At 35.3% G+C, this 25,610-nt stretch overlaps 1 protein-coding gene across 34 annotated transcripts in view; it reads right to left on the reverse strand.

Moving 5' to 3' along the window:
* ZBTB20 (zinc finger and BTB domain containing 20) overlaps window positions 1–25,610 on the reverse strand; it is a 1,019,756-nt gene that overhangs the window by 993,462 nt on the left and 684 nt on the right. The gene's annotated exons all lie outside the window — the stretch shown is intronic.

Consider the following 25,610-nt stretch of genomic DNA (forward strand, 5'->3'; position numbering starts at 1 on the left):
TGTTCTTTTGACTCTATCAGGCAGCAAAGGAGGACTGAAATGCACATGAGCAATAACCTGATGGATTCTGTGACATTTCAATGAATCTGGGGTCTCACGGATGTGGGTGATCCCTCCAATGGTGCATCATACTCCACCTGGATCTTCTCATCCTATACAACTCTTGTCCATGTTTTCCCACAAAAAAAAAAAAATCTCTACTCAGGTCCATTCTACAATACTCAATGTCTTCCTCTGGGTCTCTTAACAATGCTTGAATACCAATGAAGCACAATGGCATTCAACCAATTATCCCTCATTCTTACTACATAAGCAAAACACCTTCTTTTCTGATTACACATTTCTTTACAAATATTTCTGTGTGATTCCCCATTGATATGTTGCTGTCCACTCATTTCACCTGCATTTTGTTCTCAGGATGACTTGCAATTTTCAGAGTATGGTATTTTATTCTTCATAGGAAACACCATCAACTGAAAGTACTGAAACTTAAAGGATGGGCCTTTGCATTAGGGAGAAACTTGGGATCATTAAAAGCACTAAGTAAATGTCCAAAAGCAATCTAGCCTGCTTTCCTCTTATTCAATTTTGGGCCTCATTCACTCTCCACAGTCACTCTCTGCCAAAATCTTTATTTACTAATAGATCAGTTGTATGGACATTCTAGGGCAGTCCAGTCAACTACACATCTTAGTCTAGACAATAAGCATTCTTTGTTCATTTTGTTTTACCTATGTGAATAGTTAGGTCAAATTTTTTTTTGCATAATTATGAATCTCATTTGAGTGGCTCTACAATGTTTGATGTAATCAATATAAGGTCATTCACAAAAAAGAATTTCTCAAATATTCCACTATCAATAGGCTATATACCGCTGTCATCTGGACTCTTCTTTGGAAAATCTCCATGACAGTGGCATCATTTTTGGCAAGCATATGTTTGGCCGTTTTATGTCTCCCCTAATATTTATAACCAGAAGGTCAAGAAACAAAGCTATCTATAAGAATAATCTGCACATGTATATAAGCCATCCCTGATAAAGGGATGAGAAAGAACAATCAGGCTTTTGTAAATTATATTCAACAACAGATCATATCTTTTCAGTCATACAACTGAGAGGTCAGAACTGCAAAGAATACAAAATCCCACTACGCTTACTGGTTTTTTTTTTAACTATAAAAAAGGAATCATTCCAGTAGAACAAAAGGCCCTTGAGTAGGTTTAGTTTGAACTAAGGGTATCCTACGCATATTTTAAAATATTATCAAATATATACCATAGTTCTGTGAAAGATCCTCACATGTGATGACTAGAAAGGGAAAATAATAAAGAAAAAGAGTGCCTGGAAGATGATATGGTCCTGAAGGGCTTTATTATGGGAATACAGTTCAACTTCTCTAGCAAACACTATTGATAGTTAAACCCCTGAAGAATGGTCTATTGTTGTAATTTCCATTTAAAATTATAACTATCTGATAAGGACAACACCTTCACTATTGTAAGGAATGGTTTATGTTCTGTATATTAATACTGAATTTAGACATTTATGTAAATTCAGAATATTAAAATGACAAGCTTAGTAAACTGATTCAATTGTTGACAGTATACAAATTTTAACATATTAAAGTATGGCAAGGCTGATAAGTTTTAAAGTTACATTTTGGTGTCATGAATAAGATACGTGTAAAATTAATAGTTACCAAAAAAAGGATTACTGTTAGCTCTGAAAATATTTCTTTTTTTGTTTGTTTTAAATAGTTGTTTAAAACCTGAAATGTGAAGGCTTCAAAAATTAAAAGTTTATTTTTTGATCAGTCGGGCTGGAATTGGGGGAAATGTTCCAAACCAAAAGAACAAAATTGATAGCATATATGTTGAGTGTCAGTGGTACTCTTCAAAGTATGAAAATGATAAAATGCCATTTGAATAGGATTATCAGGGTTACATACTGAAGAACAGAGTAGAGGAAACTACACATAGTCATATGTTGGGAGGACTAAGAAAGGAGATGCAAACATAATATGCATCATGGATGCGAAGAATATTTTAAGACAAAAGTAATTCTTGTGCAGACTTATAAGAAGTTGAAAGAGTAGTAAGAAGAAAGCAAAGATCACTTATTAATTCATGACAGTCCTGGGTCCAAGGGCTTGGGCCAAAGAAAATAGATTTAACATTAGAATAAGAATGAGAAGCAAGTTCAAAGTTCTTGAAGGATGACATCTGCAGCAGGCAGTATACGCGTCCAGAGATACATGTGACCGGGTACTAAAAAGAGTTGTTCGTTCTATGGCCATAAGAGTGTAACTATCAGTAAGAGTGAATAAAGAGTACTTCTGTACCATATTCACAACAAATACTCATCAGGTGAAAACTGGAACTAATTCACACAGCTAAGAAGATGGTGGCACCATTCTGAGAAATATAAGGAAAGGCTTTGACCCTTTGGAGAAAGAAGCATAGGATATATCAACACAATCTCTATTTCAGGCATTCTCAAGAATAATGCAGAAATCTGGAGAGATCTAGAAACAAAGGATGTGAAATAACAGATAAACTAACAAACACTACTGATAAAGTTAATGGAGAAGGGGAAAATCCATTTCTGTATAACCCAATTCCTGGAACAAGAGAATATAGGGAAAAAGTCCTGCAGAGGTGAAATGGAAGAGGAAGTTTGTGATTTATCCAGCTATACAAGTAATTTTTTAAGTGATACAAATGTAATTCAATGAAGTAAAAGTAGATAGATGTATTCTCTTATATAGATGGCTCCCCTATGGTTGATGTCATAATTATAATCAATCAATGAATAAGTATTTATTAAGAATCTGCTATTTGTCAGGCACTGTGCTAGGCACTGTTGATATGAAGACAGAAATGAAATAGTCCTTGGCTTCAAAATGCCTATGTGTCTATCAGTGAGTCAACATGTACAGATATAAATATAGGAAAAACAAATTATAAGGCAACTGAAGGGAAAGGGTGACTAGCAGCTAGAAAAAAGTTTTATGTAGAAGGTGGCAATTAAGTTGAGACTTGAAGAAAACTAGAGACTTAAAGATATGGAGGTTAAGAGGGAAGCAATTCCAAACAAGGAAAACAAAGGCATAGACCTGGTCTAGTGCGTTAGTGTACCCCTTATAATCCCCGCTATGAGAAAAGCTAAGATTGGTTTCCTGAGTTTAGGAATTCTCAGCTGCAAAAGTAGGTGGTGACTGGGTGTCTACATTAATACAGTGAATCCCTGTTAACTATGGGCCATCAAGGCTACCTAATGAGGAGTAAACTGGCCCAGGTCAGAAAGCAGGGCAGGTCAAAGCTACTTTGCCAATCAGAGAGGGATCAGGACTGTGAGTAGTGTGTACTCCCAGTCTGGGTAAGATAGAGACACTTAGTCTTTAAAAGACGAAAAAGGTACAGATAGGAAATGGAGTAGCATGTGAGGAACAGCAAGAAAGCTAGTTTGGTGAGACTGAAGAGTGTTTGAGAGGAAGAGTAATATATAAAAAGGCTGGAAAGGGAGGCTAAAGTCAGATTAGAAAGGACTTCAACTAGAAGGGTTTTTTTTATCCTATACATGATTGGGTGCCACTGAAGTTTCTTGAGCTGTATACAGTCAGATGTACTTAAGAAAAATTGCTTTGTCAAAAAAAAGTAAAGGATAGATTGGAGAGGAAAGAGATTTTAAATGGGAAGACCAACTAGAAGGCTATTGCAATATTCCAGGTAAAAGGTGTTGGGAGCTTGAATAAGACAGAGCAGACAAGTGAACAGATGCAAAAGATGTTGTGGAGGTAGAAATATCAAGACTTGGCATTTATTTTATTAGGTATGTGAAAAGAAAGAGAATAAGAAGTAGAAAATTACTCTAAGTTACAAACCTGGATTAGAATGCTGGTGGTGCCCTCATCAGAAACGGGAAGCTAAAATATGGGTAGGTTTGGAGGAAGAGATCATGAGTTTTACTTTGGATACACTGGGTTTGAATTGCCTATGGGACATCATTTGAAATGTATGAAAGGCAGCTATTGGTGGTGTAGGACCTTAAAGTAGGAGAGAAATTAAACCTAGAGATACAGATCACCTGCACGGAGATAGTAATGCAAAGCATGAAAACTAGTGAGAGAATGTTTGGGGCACATTCACATTTAACAGGCATGAAATAGATAACACAGCAAAAGAGACTAAGAAGAGAACCAAAGGACAGCACTATTATGAAAACCTAGAGAGGTCTAGGTAGGGGGGAAAGGAAAATTACTATAGTGGTCATTTGTGACTGGAGATGGGGAAGTCACATCGGTCTTGATGGGACATTGGTCCCATCGGACCAAGGGTATAAAGTAGAGTTGTTTGGCTTTGGTGAAGAAAAGTGTCACCTTTTCACTGGAGGCAGGAGTAACTGGTAAAAGAATGGAGGATGATTTCAAGATGTTTTGAGATATAGACAAAGGGAGAAGTCATAGCTTATCAGGAGTGACCTTTATTTTCTCAGTAAAGTAGGAGGCAAGTTTCTCTGCTGAGAAGGTGGGAAGAGGGGGTTGGCATGAGAAGCTTGAGAAGAGAAAGCAGGTCTGAAACTGCTGCTATGGGTGTGTGTAATGGAGATTCAATTAGGCAGGAATATAATGATTGCCTTGTTATAAGAAAAGTCTAGTTGAGATTAGATAACATAAATTTGTAGTAAATCTAAGTCATCAGATTTCATGACTTCTTTCAGCATCATATGAGTAGGAAAAGAGGGGGCAGATGGTAAAAGTAATCCAAGGTTGAGGTTTGGCAAGGTATGGATGACAAAAACAAAACAAGGAGCAAGATTTTTACAAAATTCTTCTTATAAGGATTTGAGCATCTCAATACATTTTAATAAGAAAAACATTTAAAAGTCAAAGGCTTATAAGTTAAAGGAGGTACTGTGATCCACATGTATTCATATATATGTTTTTTCCTTTCTTTTCAAGTTGCTGAATGGAAATGTTTACTCTTCTGTTATAGTGCAATTAAGTGAAAATCATATTTCAAGAATTTTTTGATCAAAGAAAATATTTGGCAGAATTAGTGAATAGCAAAGAAAAGGTGTCTATGACTATAAGAATGGCAAAGTTTTAGCTATTTCAGATATTTCTGTTATCCATATTCACCATTAAAAGTACTAGAGCTAAATAAAATTCCAGAGACAGATTGACAATCTGATCTATAACAACAAAAATCATTATTGTGCTTGAAGTTTCCAAGGCTGTTTGTTAAGTCTGAACACTTCAGGATTATCATGATGCCCATGTATGTGGAAAGGGCCCAGAACTCCCTATATAGCAACAATACTCCAAACTTATAAGAAAAGGTCATCGGGTGAATCAAGTTATTTTGATGGCAAAGGGGAGGGGGGGACCCAATGTTTTGGGGGAAGAAAATTTTCAATTCCAAAGATCCAGAAGATCATATCCTTCCTATCTTAGTTTTATCTTAGTTTTGACAGCATTGAGAAATTCATTTTCTATTTATTTTCATCTTTGTAGGCTTCCAGAAAGGTGAATCTAAGTACTAACAATTTCATCATTCTTTGAATTTTATAGGCATTATGGTTTTCATGTAACTTTTGATATATATTAAATTACTTAATCCTCATAACAACCACTTTGAAATAAACAAACACAGAAATGTAAACATATGCCTTCATGCAATATGACTTCTTCCATTTCCTTTCCATTAATACCTTAACAATTTTTCCTTTCTATTCATGTCTCCATAGTGTGGAACATATAAGACTTGACAAAAGACCTATGAGACTAGAAATCTAGGTGGGTTCATCATGTAGGAAAAAATGAGGAATAATAAATGGGCACACTGTGAGAACTGTATTGGTACCCCAAGACATTAAAAAAATTAAATGAAAACTTCTAGTATAGTCTTCCATGGATGACTGACATGAAAGATATTAATAATCATCATCATTATTACACAATATGAAAATATGTAGAATGGAAACAAACTGTACTAGAGGATGGTATAGCCACACCATATCAGATGTACAAGTATCCATGCCCCTAACATATCAAATCAAAGATATTTATAAATTTCTCAAATTTCAAGAAATTATACTAGGAAATTCTGAGGTTATGGTTAATAGTCTTGGCAACAAGGGCATTCAAAATGGTTAGATTTCATTTGCTTATACTGTATAGATGATAATTTTATCTGAAATGCTAGAATATCATCAAGAGCAGAGGTTCTTAATGTGGGGTCCAAAGCTGCCCCCACCCCCAAGAAATCTGGAGCTAGATACTGGAGAGTCTGTGAAATTGGACGTGTCAACATTACATCTTTATTTTCATTATTAACCTTTGGGGTCCTTTGTAATACTATGTATCTTAATTTATGCATTTAGAAATCTTATCCTGAAAAAGAGCCCACAGAATTCATAGACTGCCAAAGGAATCAGTGACACACACAAAAATTAAGAACTTCTGACCTAAATAGTTCAAAGGATTTTTCAAACTCCTGGTAACAGGCTACTAAAAATTAGCTCAAGGAAACCATAACTGTCCACAAAAGAGAAAACTTTCTTCTTTAACAAGAGTAGATCTAGAAGGGAAAAGCTATATAGACTACCTTAAAGGTTAAAATACCTTTGCCTACTTCTAAGACATTTCAAATATTCCAAAGAGTCAGTTTTTCTCTAGAGTACACTCTTAAATATTCAAAAACAGAAGTATGTTTATTCTATGTTTCTTTTCATAAAGGTACCACATGGACATATAGATCCTAAATATACTATAGCTATTAATCATTTCAAGTAAGCTTTAATGCAATCACCAGTTTTAGTTATGCTAATCTATAACTAATCCTTTGTTTTGGAAAAGGCTATAAATCAGGTTGTGTAACTTCGGAATTAATAGATAGACAAATGAAGATTTCAGCTAATCATGTACATTTCCCAATGAAAATGAATGCCATTTTCTGTGGACTTAAATATTCCCCCTATGTTGAAGGATTAAATAAAGTTATTTTGTATATTATTCATACCCCAATTGTATTTTTGCTATCTAGATGCATTAATGATGAAATTCAATTAAACTCAACAGACACTTATTAAGAATGGTCCTGTGTCAGTGCACACATTAGGAGAAAAAAAATTAATCACTTGACCTCAAGGAGCTTACATTTTAATGGGGTGAAATGTATACAGAATGATATAACGCAAGGTAAGGAATGGAGGCAAAAGAAAGATAAAAATGTTCAAGGAAAATACAAGTAGAGAACTAGGGGAATCAAGAAAGACTTCATTTACGAGGTAGCTCCATATCTAAGCCCTCATAAGATAAGACTTTGAAATATAGTGGAGTGCGTCCAAGGATTTGGGATGGCTTGTGTGAATGCAGAAGAAAGAGAAAGAAAGCTATATTTGGGGAACAGTTGATAGTCCAGTGTGGTTAAAACACAGAGAAAGCATGAAGGAGAGTAATATGACATAGAGATAGAAAGGTAAATTGGAGAGAGATAATAGAGAGCCTTAAGCTCCCAGCTAAGGAGTTTGTATCTTATCCCATAAAAAGCAGGATGCGGCTGAAGGTTTTGTAGTACAAAGTTATGTAGTCAGAGCTGTTCTAGGAAGATTATGTTGGTAGCTTTGTCAGCTACATGGAAGACAGATTAGAAAAAGGAGTGAAAAGGGACAGAAAGACAAATTACTGGCCATGACAAGGCGAGAAGTAAAAAGAACATATATCAGTGTTTGGGAGCTGGGAGAAGGGACTGATATAAGAGATGGATATTTAGAATCAAAAGAATCAGATTTAAAAGGTCTTCAGATGTCATGATGTTCAATCTCCCCATTTTGCAGATGAAGGAACTAAAATCCAGAGAAATTCAGTGATTTCTCTTGAGTAGAAAGTGTCAAAACTCAGTCCTCCAAATCTTAATCCAGCATTCTTTCCTTTGAACCATAACCTGGCAACTGACTGGATATGGGGATGGGAAGAAAGCAAAAAGGAGAAAAAAGGAAATGTAAAACATGACTATGAGGTGATAAAAGTTGGTGACAATGATCAGTGTAGTAACTTATGTGATATGAAATGGCCACTGAATCTGGAAGTTAAAAGATGACCAGCAACCTTGGAGGTGGAGTTTTGAATAAATGGTGAGATAGGAAACTAGAGTGTAAGGAGATGAGAAAAAGAAGGAAGTGAGGAAGTGGAGGTAATGAACGTAAACCACTCTTTCTAGGGGATTAGCAATGAAAAGGAGCAAAGATTTACATAACAGGGTGAAATGAATTTTTTGTAATGGAAAAGACTTGAATATTTTTATAGGCAGCAGGCCATGAGCAAGTAGAATAGTAAAGATTGAAGATAAAAGAGACCAGTAAAAAGCAATGAGACCAGCTCCTGTGTAGAAGGGACAGAAAATCAAATGCAAAAGTAGAGCAGTTAATAGGAGATAGCATCTCAACTTCTTAGATTAGAATGAAGGAAGAAAAAATGGCTGAAGAGGTAGAAAGATAATAAGAGCTAGTATTTTATATAGCACTTTAAGGAAAGGGCTTTATGTATATTATCTCATTTGATCTTTGAGGTATAAAGAATATGAGGAAAGTCAGGATGGCTTTTTTCAGTAAAGTAGGAGTTGATCTCTACCAAAAGAGTGAGAATAGTAGAATATAGGAGTAGGGACTGGCAGAAGAGGTTAATAATAGTTGCTGTTAATGAGTATGATAGTCACTTAAGGTATAATTAAAGAACCACCATATACCAATTAGGGCCCAGATTTGCAGTGGGCCCAGTTAAGAAAACTGCATGACTTTCACCAGCCAGCAGTGTTTCATAACTCAGAGGTAGGACTGAAGAAGGCAAATGGTAGGTATAACATAGGGTTGAGGACTATCAAGGAATAAATGGTAATAGAACTAAAGGGTGCAAGGATTCAAGGGTGGAAGAAAATGAATTGTTGAATTAGTTACAGCAACAAGATCACAAAGGGAGGATGGAGGAGAGTGAGCTCTGAAAAAAATATGTTAAGTCATAAAAATAGAAAAGACTAGAGATCATAGTGAAGACAAAGAATAGGACTGAGACAGAGGAAGAAGAAATGGAAGGAAAGAGATTACTATCCAAAGAATTTGCTGATCAATTCATAGAAATGAAATGTTTCAGGTGATAAGGGATAATCAGCTCTGTGTGTAGCAGAGACAAAAATAAAAGGTGCCTATTGGGAGCAGAGGTGTTTGCTGAACTAAGAGGCCAGGGTACCTGATGGGATATCAATACTGAAGTTCTTTAGAAGGATGGCAGTATGTTCAGGTGGAGAGGAAGGAAACCTGTTAGCCAGATGCTTTAACTTCTTAACAAAGGAAGAAGAATGACAGAAGATTTCCCAATTGATAAATGGTCAAAGGATATGAACAGGCAGTTTTCAGATGAAGAAATTAAAGCTATCTACAGTCATATGAAAAAATGCTCTATATCTAGTGATTCTTTTGATTAGAGAAATGAAAATCAAAACAACTCAGGTACCACATCACACCTATCACATTGGATAACATGACAAAACAGGAAAATGATAAATGTTGGAGAAGATGTGGGAAAGTTGGAACATTAATTCATTGTTGGTGGAGCTGTGAACTGATCCAACCATTCTGGAGAACAATTTGGAACTATGCCCAAAGAGCTATAAAAATGTGCATACCCTTTGACCCAACAACACTGCTTCTACGGTTGTATCCCAAAGAGATCATAAAAATGGGAAAAGGACCCACATGTGCAAAAATATTTATAGCAGCTCTTTCTGTGGTGGCCAAGAACTGGAAGTTAAGGGGATGCCCATCAAGTGGGGAATGGCTGAACAAGTTGTGGTATATGAATGTAATGGAATATTACTGTAATGATGAAATGATGAACAAGCAGACTTCAGGAAAACCTGGAAAGACTTATATGAACTGATGCTGAGGGGAGCAGAACCAGGAGAACATTGTACATAGTAACAGCCACAGTTGTTGGGAGCCAAAGAGGCCTGATCCAGGACTCAGATTAATTACCCAATGAGAGTGGACTTTAATATCAAAGACCTCTTTGAGATGTGACTTTTTGTTAAGATAGCTCCTGAGTTCTTTATTATGGGTTACACTTAAAAGGAGGGTGTTTGAGTTCTGAGACCAACAGGCTCTGCCCCAAGACTTTAATTGTTCAAAACCAAAATATTTGAATTCCTAGGTGGTCAGTTCCTATGCAGACATACTTGATGATATGGCTTTGGTTTCTGGCCTTGAAGCCAGCTTAAGAGCATCCTTTGTAATGTGACTGCCTATGAAAGGAGTTAACTGGCTCTTCCTAAGACTTTCTGGCACCTAGAGAACAAAAGCCTTACTGCCATGCTACTTCCAGGATATGACAGACTAAGATAATGATAAGAATACTTGAGTCCCCTTCCTTTGTCTCATTGCTCTATAAAAACCTTGTCCCAAGAATCAATAAATGGAGTTCTTGGTTCTTCCTTGAACTACCCACATGGCCTGATCATTTCTTATTCACATCTGCGAATCATGCTAAGTGCTAGACACTTAGCAGCCCACGACACACAGTGAGAAGTAACTGATTTTGATAGACTTTGCCCTTCACAGCAATGCAAGATCCTAAAACAATTCCAAAGGATTCATGATGGAAAATGCTACCTATATCGAAAGAAAGAATTATGGATTCTGATTGCAGAGCAAAGCAGACTATTTTCTTTTTTTGTTTTTTCTTTCTCATAGTTTCTCCCATTCATTATAACTCATCTCTATAATATGACTAATATGAAAATGTTTAATAGGAATGTATATGTAGAGCCTATATCAGGTTACACGCCATTGGGAGCAGGGAGGGAAAGGGAGAAAATTTAAAACTTATAGAAGTGAATATTGAAAACTAAAAATAAATGCACTAACTAATTTTAAAAATTACAGAAGATGATAGTAATAAGTATCTGGAGAAAGTAACTACCAAAAGAAATATTGCTGAGTGATGGTGGTGGCTATGGGAGAATCTAATAGTGGCAATGGAAAGCATGAAATATGCTGATTTGTCCTTTTGCTTGGCATGGAAAAGAGAAGCCAAAAGCAACTCAAAGTAGAGACAGTGCAAAAGGTAAAAGAATATTCTACAGAAAATCAGCTTTTCATAAATGCAATATCTAACATCAAACTAGCTCCTTAGAATTTTATTTACAAAACTGAGCCATTAGCTGAAACCAACCCAGAACACGGTTGTTAATTTAAAGGAAGTCAGGTGAATATCTGTTTATGTAAAAACTGGAAATTCCAGGTAATACTCTGTAAGTCAGCAGTAATCTAGGATGGAGAAAACTGTGATTGTATATCTAGGTGACTTGTCCTACTATGCAAAGAGCAACATACAGAAGTGACATGGTGTAGTGGGATGAGGGGCCCAAAGAATGACTTGCTCAGTAGTTATTTTAGGAGATACTGTTCAGTGTTTCCATATTAAAAAAAGAAGGCTATGTTGCTCTGATGTCATTAGTTCAGACTGCTGGAGAATTCAGTTTCTTGTAAACATTCCTCAGAGAAAGAAAGGTAGTTAAGTGTTTAGTTTTAAAAGTAAATAAGGGGAGTTGAAATGTCAGCAAAGCTGTTGATAAGCATGTAGGTGCCACAACAGTACCCAGATGTCAACAAAGCAAATATTTAGTAATGTGCTGTTAAACTTAAAAGCAAAATGTTTTATGACTAAGGTAGAATTTGCATAAAAAGAAAAATGTAAGTTAAGTTCACAGTGAAAACTATTTCTGGGATATATTCACATGAAGTGTTCTAAATGATCCCTGAAGTACACTATTTTCCAAAGAAAGTAAATGTATGTGGCTGAAGAAAATGGCATAGATATTGTCACTGGAAGAAATATTAGTACCTTTAGATATCCACAAGGAAGACATGAAATTTGTGGGGTGATGATAAGCGGGCAGTATGGCTAGCTGCTAGAACAACTACTAGTCAAAAGAAAAGTACTATACAAACAGATTCAAAGTTGATTGTATTAGAGGGAAATAAAACAATTTTGTTCAAAATCTATAATTCTGAATTGACCAATTAAAATTTTAATTTGAATTCCTATGAATTAGATTTGAATAAAATTTGACTGAAGCCAGGTTGATTTACTGTCATCCCATACACAGAATATGATCTTGCAAAGCAAATCAAAAAAATATAACTAATACTGCAAAGATAATATTTAACCTGCTCAAAAGAAAAAAAATGTATCATATATAAACAGATTTTTAGTAATTGCAGGTATGTCTACTTAAAGATCTCTTTTTAATATTTATAATTATTTAAGCTAAACATTTCTTTATTCTATAGAATAGACACAGATTGGCCTCTGTCAAAACCATCCAAACTAGTATAGATTTACTGTAGTTGTACTGTTCATCTGTTTCTACTATATTTAGTAATAGACATAATATGGTTTAAGCACATGTATTCTAGTAAAAAGAAGCACAGCATTAGAACTAGCTATGTAAATACTGAATTTACATAAAAAATGAGTAGATACAATTCCATCTAAACTTGGTGAGGACTATGTAGTTTAGAGTCACAAACTTCACTGAATGAAATGAGGAAATATTTGCCAAATAAGAAAGGATAATTGGATAAATTGTTTCTAATAACAACAATTTGTATGTTCATCCAGTTTAAGGTTTGCAAAGCACTTTCCTCACAACCACCCTGTGAGCTAGTGTAGTATTGCATATACTGTTAACCAAATTTTGCAGATAAAGAATCTAAACTGAAGTTCAGAGAAATTAGACAACTTCCCAACATCAAGTGTCAAAGATAGGATAAGACATGAACCCCAAGCCTTTGCTGACATTTTTTTACATTTTAAGATGGTGGCTCATATTCTAATAAACCAAAATCTAAACTATATTAGCTAGGGAAAATCAAGGTTTAAGTGGATCCAAAATTACAATACACGAATTAAATAGTGTGAATAATACCACTTGTAAGAATAGGTCTTTTATGTGTATTCTAGACTGGAACCACAAACATGATTAAGGAAAGGACCAGATTTGACAGTAAGAAATAAGTATGGTGAATTCTTAAAAGTATTCATCCTAGGAAAAATTTTTGAATCATTCAGCTCTTTTAATGATCTGATTTAACTAAGATAAAAAACTATCAGACCAAGTGGTTCCTGTAGTCCACAGTTCTCTAGTAATGGCACCAAAGATGGTTTTGTTTGTCTTGACATTAACCTCACAAGATTAGAGAAATATACATAAGATTAGTTTCCCTTAATAGTTCATTATTCATAAATGTATTTTAACTTTCTGAAGTGACATATATTTTCAACTTGAACCATCTCATCGAACAGCAAATTCTATAAGTTTCCTACATAAATTAATTATTTAAATACCATTTCCTTTTATTTGCCCTAAATTTACCCTAGTTCTAACATGCCAGAAGTTGGGCAGGATTTACTAAGTTTGGTTAGGATCTTCTATGGGTGTTGAATTATCAGTCATTGTGACTTTTTCTTTCCAAAGAAAGAGTAAAAGGACTAACAGTTGGGTAGGTTTCCCTTAAAGATCAAAGTCCCCTTCTTTCTGTGATGGTGAGTATATTTTTGGGCTTTGTTTACTTAGTTTTGACACTTTGCTCATTTGACTTTTATCTCCTACATTATCTCTGACAGAACCCTTTTATAACAAGACAGAATTCATGCTGTCTTTGAATCCCCAGATCCCAGAACAATGCCACTTAGTAAATGTTTGGAACACTTGGGTGGCACAGTAGATAGTATCAGGCCTGTGGTCAGGAAGACCCCTCTCCATGAGTTCAAAAATTCTGCCTCAGACACTTACTATGTAACCCTGGACAAGTCACTTAACCCTGTTTGCCTCAGTTTCCTCATCTGTAAAATGAGCTGCAAAGGAAATGGCACACCACTTCAGTATCTTTGCCAAGAAACGCTCAAAAACAGTCACAAAGAGTCAAACATGACTGGAAAACAACTAAACAGCAACAAATAAATGTTTGATTGCCCCATTCGGACTCACCTGAATTTGCTGTCTCCAAGGCTGAGGAACTTTTCTTCTCTTCAGTATTCATGGCTCTATATCAGTGACAGGGCCAATGGCATAACACTAAAGTCACCCTTCCCATATCCCTATGATTTTATAAATTTTAATTAGCTCTCTTTTCTGCCTCTGTCATTCTATGTTGAGGTCCTAATCTTTTTAACCTTTGCTTTCAAAAAAGTATCATCTCTATCTCATACCTTTTCACATTAAGTTATCTTTCCTCAAATTTTCTTCAACACTTGCCTTTGTTAAAGTTAAAACCACTAGAACAATATACAATATTTCAGGGAAGGTAGCCCTCTAGTTTTAGAATAGAGATAGGTTTTTTGTTTTCCATTATCCTTCTTAATAACATTCAGGATATATTTATTGTTTTAACTATAGCAGTACACTGGACCTTCCTTCAAATTAATGCCTTCCTACATGATAGCTGATAGGAAAGGCTACCATCCCATAATTAAAATTAGGATTCATTTTTCCTCACTTTTGGCCATACTGAAATTCATACACACTTTGTCCCTGCATTTGGTCGTAGGTCAGATGTTTCACTAACTAAACATGGAAATTTTACCATATCTTTCAGGTCATTTATACAATTCAAGATTACTGCCAGCACTAATAACTGGGTAAATTCTACATTTATAGTGTTCTCCAGATGTAGAGGTTATTTGTAGCAGAATAAAAGTTTCTGGTAACTTTTCCCAGCTTTCTGAATGTCCCTCTTCATAGCCAATCACTCTAAGAATACAAAATTTGAACCAACTATAGCATGTAGTTAAGAAGAAAAAAATTTAAATTGCAATAATTAGAAGTATTATTGTAGGGGCGGCCAGGTAGCAGTGAGTAAGAGCACCGGCCCCAGAGTCGGGATAACCTGGGATCAAATCCGGGCTCAGACACTTAGCACCCACCCAGAAACACCTGGCCATGTAACCTTGAGCAAGTTACTTAACCCCAATTGCTTTAAAAAAAAAAAAAAGTTTTATTGTAAAGCATGAAAATACTTGTCTCTCTTTTCTAGCAATCTCTCTCTCTCTCAGAATCCCATGTCCAAAAAGCTTTATATTTTCTTTCCCTCTCCTTTACATGTCACATTCAATTAAAGTTACCAAGTTCTATCAATTTTTCCTTTATCTTTTGCATTCATCTCCTATTCTCAATGGTACCAACCAGAGGCCTTCATTACTAATCATTGGAACTATTATAATAGTCTCTTAATAGGTTTTCTTACCTTCACTTTATCCACAATCAGTCCTTCAAACCACTGTTAAAAAATCTTTCTTATGTATAGTTCTAGTAAGGTTTCTCTTGTAATCAATAGTTCAGCAATTCTCTACCAATTAAAATTCAGACTTACTGGCAATCAAGGCTCTACCCCTGGGCATCACCTATCTTTTTGGTCTTATCTGTTGGCTAGTTTAGGGATAAGTCAAACTAGAATAATGGATCACATTTCTACAACGCTTTAAGTTTGTTTTACAATAGCTTTCCCAACAACCTGATGAGGTATGTAGTTCCAAGTATTACTGTTCTAGTTTTACAGGTAAAGAAAATGGAGCTTAGAGATTTTAAGGACTTTGCCCATAATGTACAATCAGTGTCACGACTGGGACTACTCTACCACCTCATGCTACACCTGTGCTTAGAATATTCTTCATATTGTTTCTTCTACCTTCTTTTGGCAGTGTGAAGTTAACAGAAGGTCTACTGGACTTTGCATTAGGAAGATCTCCAGCATTTACTAGCTATGTAGCCAAGGCAAGTCACTTATCTGAATCTCAGTTTCTTATCTTTAAAATGGTGACAAAATTAAAAAAAAAACACAAAATGGTGACAAAATAATCCCTACAGTACCTATCTCAAATGAGATAATTAATGTAAAATGCTCTGCAAAACCAAAGGGCTATCTAAATGTCAGCTATATAAAACCCAACTCAAAAGTCTTCTCTAAGAACCCTGATTCAATTCCCCTTTTAATTAATAACATTCTCCAATGGACCTCAGATACACTTGTACCTTTCTGATGTACTAATCAGAATTAATTTGTATTAGATATCTGCCATATTCTCTTGCCCAACAATAAGTTCCATGAGGGCAGGAATTGCGTCTTAATTTTTTTAAATTTTCTTCAGCACCTAGCACCTACCTCTGCACATAAAAGGTGCTTTGTATTTGTTGAATTTGTTGAACCAAAGTGAAGGACGCAACCCTGTGAGTATGGGAATACAAAATTACGTGGAGGTTTTTAAGAAACACTATAGCCCACCTTTTTCATAGTGCTGGAAATAACACTTGGAAACAAGAAGATCACTTAAGCCAAATTCACTTTGGCATCTCTTGACCAAAACAGAAATTCAAATGTTGTGCCCATCTGACTGTCCTTTACTATATAAATCAATTTGGGAAGAATGTAATATAAAATAAAATGTAATACATTTGTCTTAAAATTGTATCCTGTTCTGGTCCCCTTGATCATCCATCCCTTTCTAGGTCAGTTAAGTTCTAGCAAGATATGAGATAGCAAAGGGGTACCAGGAAGTCTTATACAAACCGTCCCAAATATCAAAAGAACATAATTTACAAATGGTACTATATATAAATTAAAATTCGTATCCTAGCAGTATGTGCCAAATCAGGAGAAACCATCTAGGCACTGCTTGTCAAGGCTTCTGGTCTTTTGAAATGCAATTTCATACAAAATCCAGACCTCCACAGTTCCAGACAAGCAGAACATCAGAAAGGTGCTCATGATTTTGAAGATGATAACTTTAAAGTTCCACCAATAACTTCAGGATGATTTAGATATGTTAATGAACTAACCACAAGGTGACACTGGGAGGAGCTGTTCTGTTTCCTGCCCCACCCACCCTAAAAAACCTATTATAATAGGACAGCAAACTCCTGCCCTCCCCACACTTCAGCATTCTCCATCTCCTTCGGGTTCATACTGCCTAGTGCTGCTCCCAATTCTAATCCATGGTCGTGAGACATATTCTGCCTCTCTTCCATCCCATCCCCTTCCCCATGCTATTTATTTCCCTTCACGATTGCATTCCCTGTCCCAGAGCTTGCCTCTGTGTCACTTTTTGAAGTTTCCTCTGTCTTACTCAAGTGTGATTGCTGCCCTATTTCCTGTTGCCAATCATGGTCCTTCCCAAAGAACCAATGTGCCTGCCCCCATTTCATAATTTTTATATTTTCATAAATTACCAATTCAACATTGTAATTACTAAATGTTATAATCTCTTTGCGAATATAATTTAATACATCCTAGTCAAAATATCTTCATTTTTCTCTAAAGACAGCAGAAAAGCCTTTTTTTCTTAGATAAAATTTATATACCAAGAAAACTGTGAAAGGTTAGCTCAATTCAACAAGCATTTCAGGAGCCTTGCTACATGACACATATACTTGAGGGATGAGGCAACAAAGGAAAAAATGAAACAATAACTCCTCAAGAAGCTTATATTCTACTATAGTGAAACAGCATATACAGATAAGTATCACACAGAGAAAAGCATATAAAGTAAATACAAAGTAAATATGGAAGAGGAGCAATTGAAAGGATCAGGATAGGCCTCAAGTAGGAGGTGACATTTGAACTAGGGCTAATAGGAAGGTTCCAAGAGGCACAGGTAAGAAAAAAAGGGCATTTCAAGGATGAGGGATAGCCTGAGCAAAGCCATGGAGGCAGGAGATGGAATTAGACCATTTTGGTTGGAATATATAAAGCATGAAAAAGAGTAATTATGAAACGAGCCCAGAAACACGGGCTAGAACCATATTTTAAAGAGCTTTAAATGAAAGAAGGAAGAGTCTGTATTTTATTCCAGAGGCAATAGGAAGTCACAAAGGCATTTTGAACAAGGTAGTGATATGGTCAGGACTATGCTTCAGAAATTTCAATTTGGCAACTTTGTGGAATATGGATTAGAGAAAAGCTTGGAACAATAGACACTAAAAGAATATACTGAGTCCAGATGATTCTTTCTGGGAAACAGGACCTTATCTGGTCTTAGGCTGAATGATAGTACATATTATTTTAATTCATGTTTAATGCATTTCTTCATTACAGATCCCCTTCCTCAACTGATTGCTTCTGTCAAAACACCCTTATGACACTCTGGATTTTTCCTTTGCCTTCATCACATTTTGTCTTATATCATATTCAGTTTGGGACATGATCATTCATTCATTCTACAAATATTCATTAAGTGCTTATATGGTATACAGCATTGTGGTAGGAGTTAGGTACTAATGACAAAGCGTAGATGCAATGAATTCTGTTCTAATATAGCTTACATTCTAATGGGGAATGATAGACAACTACAACGTTAATATATCATGCAAGTACAAAAATGGAAAACAAAGCGCTTCGTGAGGTTATAAGAGGAAAAGTTGTAAAAGAGTAGGGGTCACAGATGGCTTCACGGAATTGTTGGCACCAGAGTTGGGCTTTTAAAAATGAGTAGGAAGGCCACATTAGGCAGTATAAGTAAAGGCATGAAGGAAAGAGAGATCACAGCTTGTTCAAAGCATGGTCCAGTTTTTGAGAGCCTCGAGTAAAACACAAAGTAAAGTAGGTGATAAGGCTGGAAAGGTAAGGGGACACCACACTGTAGAGGGCATTGAATCCCAAGCACAGGAGTTTGAACTGTACATGTAATAGGGATCCAATAAAAAGAACTGAACATTAGAGAGACATGGACAGGTCTGTGTATAAGGAAGATAATTCTGGCATCAATGAAACATAGCCTGGAGAGAATAAGACACAAGAAGCTGCATTAGTAGGATACTAGAACAATCCAGGTGGATGGTAATTAGGCTTTTAACTAGGATGGTGGCAGTGAGAACAGAAAAATGCAACAGAAGAGATAGCTGTAGAGGTAGAATAAACAAGACTTTGTAAGTGATACATAACTTTTGGATGCTAAACTCCTTGAGGGCAGGACTGAATAATTTTATTATCATATCCCCAGTCCTAGCACAACACCCTAAAAATAAGCAATATTTAATAAGCATTTGCTGAATTGGACTATTAGATTTTATGAAATGGCAAGTATATTTATTTACAAGACTATATTATACATAAAATGTATGTGTATGAAATTTGAAAAAGGGTATAACAAAACTTTATCCCAAGTATTAATGGTGAAGATGTAATAGACTCAAAATACTCAAACTTCTAAATATTTCTAGAAACACTTAACCCAAAGTTATTATGTTTAATTAGAAGTCAATATGTAAAAATGTATCAGTATTCCATTGTTCAGCATCTTGAAAACTCAAATGTTTCACCTCCAAAATAAACTTCCTGTGATGTTAAAGTTTTGTCTAATTAAAAAAGAATAAACTATCATACTGTCAAAAAGATCAGACAAAAGAAACAAAAACTACAAAGGAATATTGGAATTATAGCTAGAGCTAGAAGAAACATTAGAAACCATCTCCTTTAACCACCTTAATTATTTTACAGATGAGGACTAAGTCTCAGAGAAGTGATTTACCCATACAACTATGTCAGAAGTGGGATTTGAACCAAGAACTTCCTACTCCACTGATTATGGTTATTCCAAGTCTAACACTCTAACCACTTTATACCAAACTTAAGCTTTCACTTAAACCAAAACAACGTTTAAGTATTTTAGAAATATTTTAAGGAAGCCAGAGAAATTCTCACATCACCTTTGCTGGATTTTTTTTTTAAAAACAGTGAGCTGTTACATTTAAAAATGTTTCTTTTGTCACAATAATCTGTATTATCAAAATGATGACACATTTATATGAAAGGTTTCTGATAAACTGCAATGCACTTAGCTATGAATGAGTAAATTTCTGGTAGCTCTTATAAGCCAAGGTAAAATAAGGATATAAATTTCTAATCTAAAAGTCTGCATTGCTTCTCAATATTATCTTTGGATTGGGAATAGTAAACACTTAAAAACAAAATCAGAGGTACTGAGTTAGCAAGAAAAACATTAAATTAGGACATCCAAATCCCAAACTGTGTATATTTTTCCTGAAGTGCATATTCATGAGCTGACAGTAGAGCCAGGCTGGCTGCTTTATTTCACTATGGTTGTTTACCTCATGCTGTCAAGTATGGATTTTGACACTCAACAGTATTAATATTGCTATTTCTACTGATATAATTAGCAGCGCTATAAATAATACCTAAGCCTGCCATATCTAAGTATATCATTACAATAAAAAATATTAGGGTTTCCTTTTTAGTACAATGTCTTGGAAACACAGATTACAGCTCCAAAAACCAAAAATGACCTCCTATACTGAAGAAGTTACTGAACAATGTTGCCCTGTCAATAGAGACTGTTTTGTGTATGACTCCATTAAACAAACTAGTTTATATTTGTTTGAAACTAAAGTTTCTCACCAATCTGCTGTTTCAATTTCACATCACACCATATTGTACCTAAAACAGGCAATCTGGATTCCTGTTGCTACATTTTTTCAAACAGCTCAGGATTTGGTTCTCAATATAAGGTTTGAACATTTAAATCAAAAGATTTAGATATCCAAAACTCAAGATGTATAGTTACTTAACAGAATTTCTAGGAGATGGGATACTTGTACAATTTAGGTGACAAAAAACTCCAATATATTTTAATATTTTCCATCAAATCATGTCACAATGGCCTTATTTAAATCTTATGAAGATTCATTCATAAAACAGAGGTGTGTGTCTGTTCCCGTACAAATTCAATACAAAAAATTTGATGAGCAAAACAAAATGATAATATGATTCACAACAAGTTTGTGAAAATTTTGGACTAGTTATTAAACCTTTCTTTGTCTGTATCACTTGACAGATGGTTAGCCCTCACACAGCCTAGTTATCTCTGGCAAACAAATTACTGTGCTCTAGCCAGCAACACCCCAAAAAATTGATTTGAAATATATTATAGACATTCTTACACTTACCTTATAAATATGAGTATTAATGCAATAAAACTGACCATTGCTAGTTTATTTTTTTAAATGTCAAATATAGTCTTACTTCTATCGCATTAGAACTTTTTCTTGGGTCCTCTAAATATTTCTTTCTTAGAAATCTTCTATGATTTCAGTATTCTAGGTTCTACATCCTTTAGGTTTCATTCTGGAAGGAGGGGAGGAGTACAAGTTTATTGGCTCTTTTTTCCCCTTCTAACATCCCAAAGCAACATTTTAGCAAAAACAAAAAGTTATTATAAGCTTTTTAAAGGATTAATGTTACCTTTATGCTGCTCAAATTAAAGTTTTCATACTAATAAAATGAACAAAGTCACCTGGGAAATTTTATTGCATTGCATGGATCAGAGGACAAAATCTGAATTATTTACCAGTACTGAAAACTGTTTTTATTTTCTAATTCTTAATAAACATATAGATCAACCATCCTTATGTAGGGCAGATATAGTTTCTAGTGCCTATTTAACTATATACTCAATGTTCTTTCACTTTATGCTTTAAAAAAAATTCTATTGCTTCATCAAGATATTCCAATAAAGTTATAAAGTTTTTATTTTTCTTACAAATCTTCTTATTTATAGCTTTCAGATGCTGGTGAGTGTATACAAATATCCAGAGGCAACCTCAATATGCTCAAAATTATGTTAATAGGTACTCTTTTTGGAAGAGGTAATTACTTCCAAATTTGCATAAAGAGGGATCTCATGTAGGTACAAAAATGCAAGTTCTCCACAGCAAGGAGATGTAATAAAGTTAGGCAACCAAAAAGCTGAAAATATATTCGGTTAAGTAAACTAGTACTTCCAAAACAAGATCAACTGCAACAGAGAAAGATGGCTTAGAATTAAACCTTAAATTTGAAATCTGTGAATTGCTTTAGAAAGAACACCCAATTACATTAAGCAACAAACTCAGTATTAAACCATATACTCTTACATACAAGTCATCAGAAAGTTTCTAATAAAACACTAGGATTTTTACACCTACAGAGTAAATGATTAAATTTAAAATGAAGCTACAATCTTCTATAATGTTCCTCCTGAATTACAAATGGAGTAATAAATCAGTGAAGCACCAATCAAATGCTTTTGCAATTAAAAAAAAGTTTTAAATAACACATTTTTGCAGGCCTCTTTTTTTCCCCTCTCTAGTCAGTGTCATCTATAAATTAATTACCACATGTTTTTATCTCTTCTATATAAAGCCATCATTTAAAAGTTTTTAAGGACCTAATTTTTCAGAAAATTTTTCAATAACAATTCTAATGAGAAAAATACAATATTCTGGTTCTAATTGTACCTCTATTAAAACCACAAGGCTCTACAGTAAATTCCAAGACACAGGGAATTTTATATAAAAATAACATTTTATTCATTTGAAATACACATGAAAATAAAAATGTCTACCAGTCAGTCAAAATGAACTACTGATATATTGTAGAAATTTTTAATGCAATAAATAGCTTATTTATTTATTGAATAAACTACATGGCAAATGTAAAACTTTAATCTCACTTAGAAGTTTTGTCAAGATTTTTTCGAATAGCATCTTCTAAAGCAAAGAATTTGCCTAAAATCTTACTCCACTAGGTACCCCAAATACACATTTTTAAAAATGATTCTACAAAATCAATTCATGAAGCTTTACCCAAGTATCTCAATTAAATGATTTTTAAAGAATTATTCCATTAATTTTCATCCTGAAGTAGTTCTTCCATTTTTACATTTAAAGTCCTTTAAAAGTACTTAAGTAAGCTTTCTATACTTTTATTAAAATAACCTAATCATTTTCAACTATCTTTTCTCAAAAGGTCTGTTTTAACTGGAAGGTTTTCTGGAGATTCAGACTGCAAGAATGAAATAACTTATTTTAAACTACTTTGTCCAAAGATGTTCCTTACTTCCAAAAACAGTAATAGTTAAACAACAGATACAACTGTTGAGATACTTATGTGCTTCAAAAGGAGCATTTAACTTCCTGACATTGGTATATTGGCAACACATCAACTAGCAGTTCAATTTTCAAAATCGTCTACTAGGAGGATGTATTTTATTTCCCTTACTTCCCTTAAATAGTGATTTTCAGCAATAGAGTCAGCATATGTTGAAATACCCAACAGTGCTTTTCTAATTTTAAAAGGAGCAATATTTGAATTTTCTTGTTATTATGAGCAGTCTTCAAGCACTGGCATCTCAGCTGGCCAGTCCCTCAAAGTTCAGAGATTTCTTCCTGGATATGGATAAGATGGGTAAACACATTTCAGAAAACTGTATTAGACCACAATCTTACCCCCTTTAAGTATCCCTTCTTTTTACTCCTAAAACTAAAGTCTCCTCTACAAGATGAGATACAGTTTTGGGTATAGATACTTAAAAATATGTTACCTGATGACACGAAACTGAACTGAATTCTAGAGCTGGTTTTTTTTTTAGATAAAATCTAAAATCAGAACCCTACTTGCCCAAATAATCTAAGTGAAGAAAAAACTTCTGCAAAATTCACACTTTTCTCTCTATTGTTTTCAAGGAATAACAATCCTTCCCCCTACAATAAATAAAAAGTTCAATGGAAAATATACCCACTATTTTAAGACTGAAACCTTGAACACTGAAGTGTATGATCAACAATTTCACCAAGGACAATTCCAAGTTTTTTAAAGAAAAGACTACTTTTGAGGGCAGAGTGGTGGTAGGGAAGAAACAGCATCAAAACTTTCAAAGTTTATAACTATTACCAGTCAAAAAACTCTATTGTCAGTTAAGACCACTTAAATTGTTTTTTCTCCTGTAATTATAATTTCACTTAAAGTACTAATGCAAAAATCAAAACAGAAAATTAAATCTTGACCACTGAAGCACATGTACAAGGTAAGAAAGCTGCCTATGAAAACCTTATTTATCTATAAATAAATGTTTAACTGTATGCATCTATGCCTGTATCCAGTATTTTTAATTTTTAACTCTTACCACGTATTTATCTCTTCTAGATAAAACCATCATTTAAAAGTTTGTTTGACAATTAAGAGAATAATTTCAACAATTTACTCCTCATGCGTTTATTGTAGCAGTCTTTTAAAAATTTGTCTTTATATTATTCAAGGCAAGTCATTAATTACAGAATATTAAAACCAATTTAAAATTCAGGGTTTAATTCAGTAACTTAACTTGCTCAGCTGAAAGCAAATGATACTGATGAGAAATCTTAATTCTTGTAAAAATGTATGGGAGTTTTAACTGGCTAAGTAGTCCAAATTATTTTTTTTTTAATGCTTCCTTAAGGTCTTTAAGAATCAGTTCCTCATCTGTAAAATGGGGGATGTACGGTGGGAAAAGGGTTGGACTTGATCAATTCTTAGTGCCCTTTCACCTCTAACTCTATGATACTGTCGGTCCTGTATTTTATATGTTCAGCTCAACCTGGATCAGTATTGATTCACAGGAAAATTAATACTTTTCAAGTTTCCAAACCACTTCCTGCTTCACCTTTTTTTTTTTTAACATTGTAAAGCTGTCATCTGGCGACTGACCCCATTCAACCCTGTAGAGCATGTGAGATTGATGGATTACTGCACTAGGTAGTGTCGATGTAGGCCATATTGTGTTTTTCGTTTATGTTTATAGTTTATGTGTGTGCCTAGCATATGTTTGTGCAAGTGTGTTTATCAATAGAACTTTTACAAAATTCCTGCCTCCTGCGTTTCCCAGCATCATTAAAAGGGATAACAGCTTCGGGGGTGGGGGGGTAGTGAGTGAGTTTGTGTGTGTTTGTGTAGGGTGGGAAGGGAGAAAAGAAATCAGCCACATAGTTAGAAATGCATTAAGAAGGGGAAGAAAAAACGCGTATCAAGTTCCAAAAGGTCGCATTTGGGGTAACAAAATTGCAATTTTTGCATACACTTGTCATATGTATACATATGTGTGTGCCTTTCAAAGATTCAAGTACGGAAGAATAAAGTAAGAAAGCCCTATTATTCCCACTCTAGTCGTAGAAGCAAAGCGGTGATTCCACTATCTGGTGAGGTTCCAGCTGCTGAGGGGGGCGGGAGGGGGGTGGGAGGGAAGCGCCCTCCCGCACCCGAGCTCTCTGAAGAGCCGCTCCAGAGACAGAGAGTGCAACCCAGGAGAAGGGGAAGAGAAAGGGGAGGGGGGAGAGAGGGGGGGAGTAGAAAGATGGGGGGGGGGGGGGGAGAGGGATGCGGAGGGGATGAGAAAAAAGGTTTAAAAAAAAATAAGGCAGACACTTTCTAGCAGCTCCTAATTTCAGGAGACTCAGTGTCGTTCCCCTTCCCCCGCCCCATCTCTCCGCTCTTCTCAGAGGCAGCTCCAGATGCTGGGAGTAGCGCAGAAGGAACAAGCCACAAGTTTGCAGCTGGGAAAAGACCCCTCCCTCTTCCTAGGGACCCGCAGGCAGCGCCCCTCCCCCCCCGACCTCGGGTAGCCGCTCCAAGCACACTAGGGAGGAAGGAAGGGGGGCTAGGAGCGAAGGGGGCGGGGTGAGGGGCGCGCGCGCACTCTCCCAGCAGCCCCCCCCCCCCCCCCCCCCCCCCCCCCCCCCCCCCCCCCCCCCCC

Source organism: Petaurus breviceps, unplaced genomic scaffold (assembly GCF_028583685.1).
Source record: "Petaurus breviceps papuanus isolate PSGF00001 unplaced genomic scaffold, PetGlider_PUasm1.0 90792, whole genome shotgun sequence".
Taxonomy (NCBI): domain Eukaryota; kingdom Metazoa; phylum Chordata; class Mammalia; order Diprotodontia; family Petauridae; genus Petaurus; species Petaurus breviceps.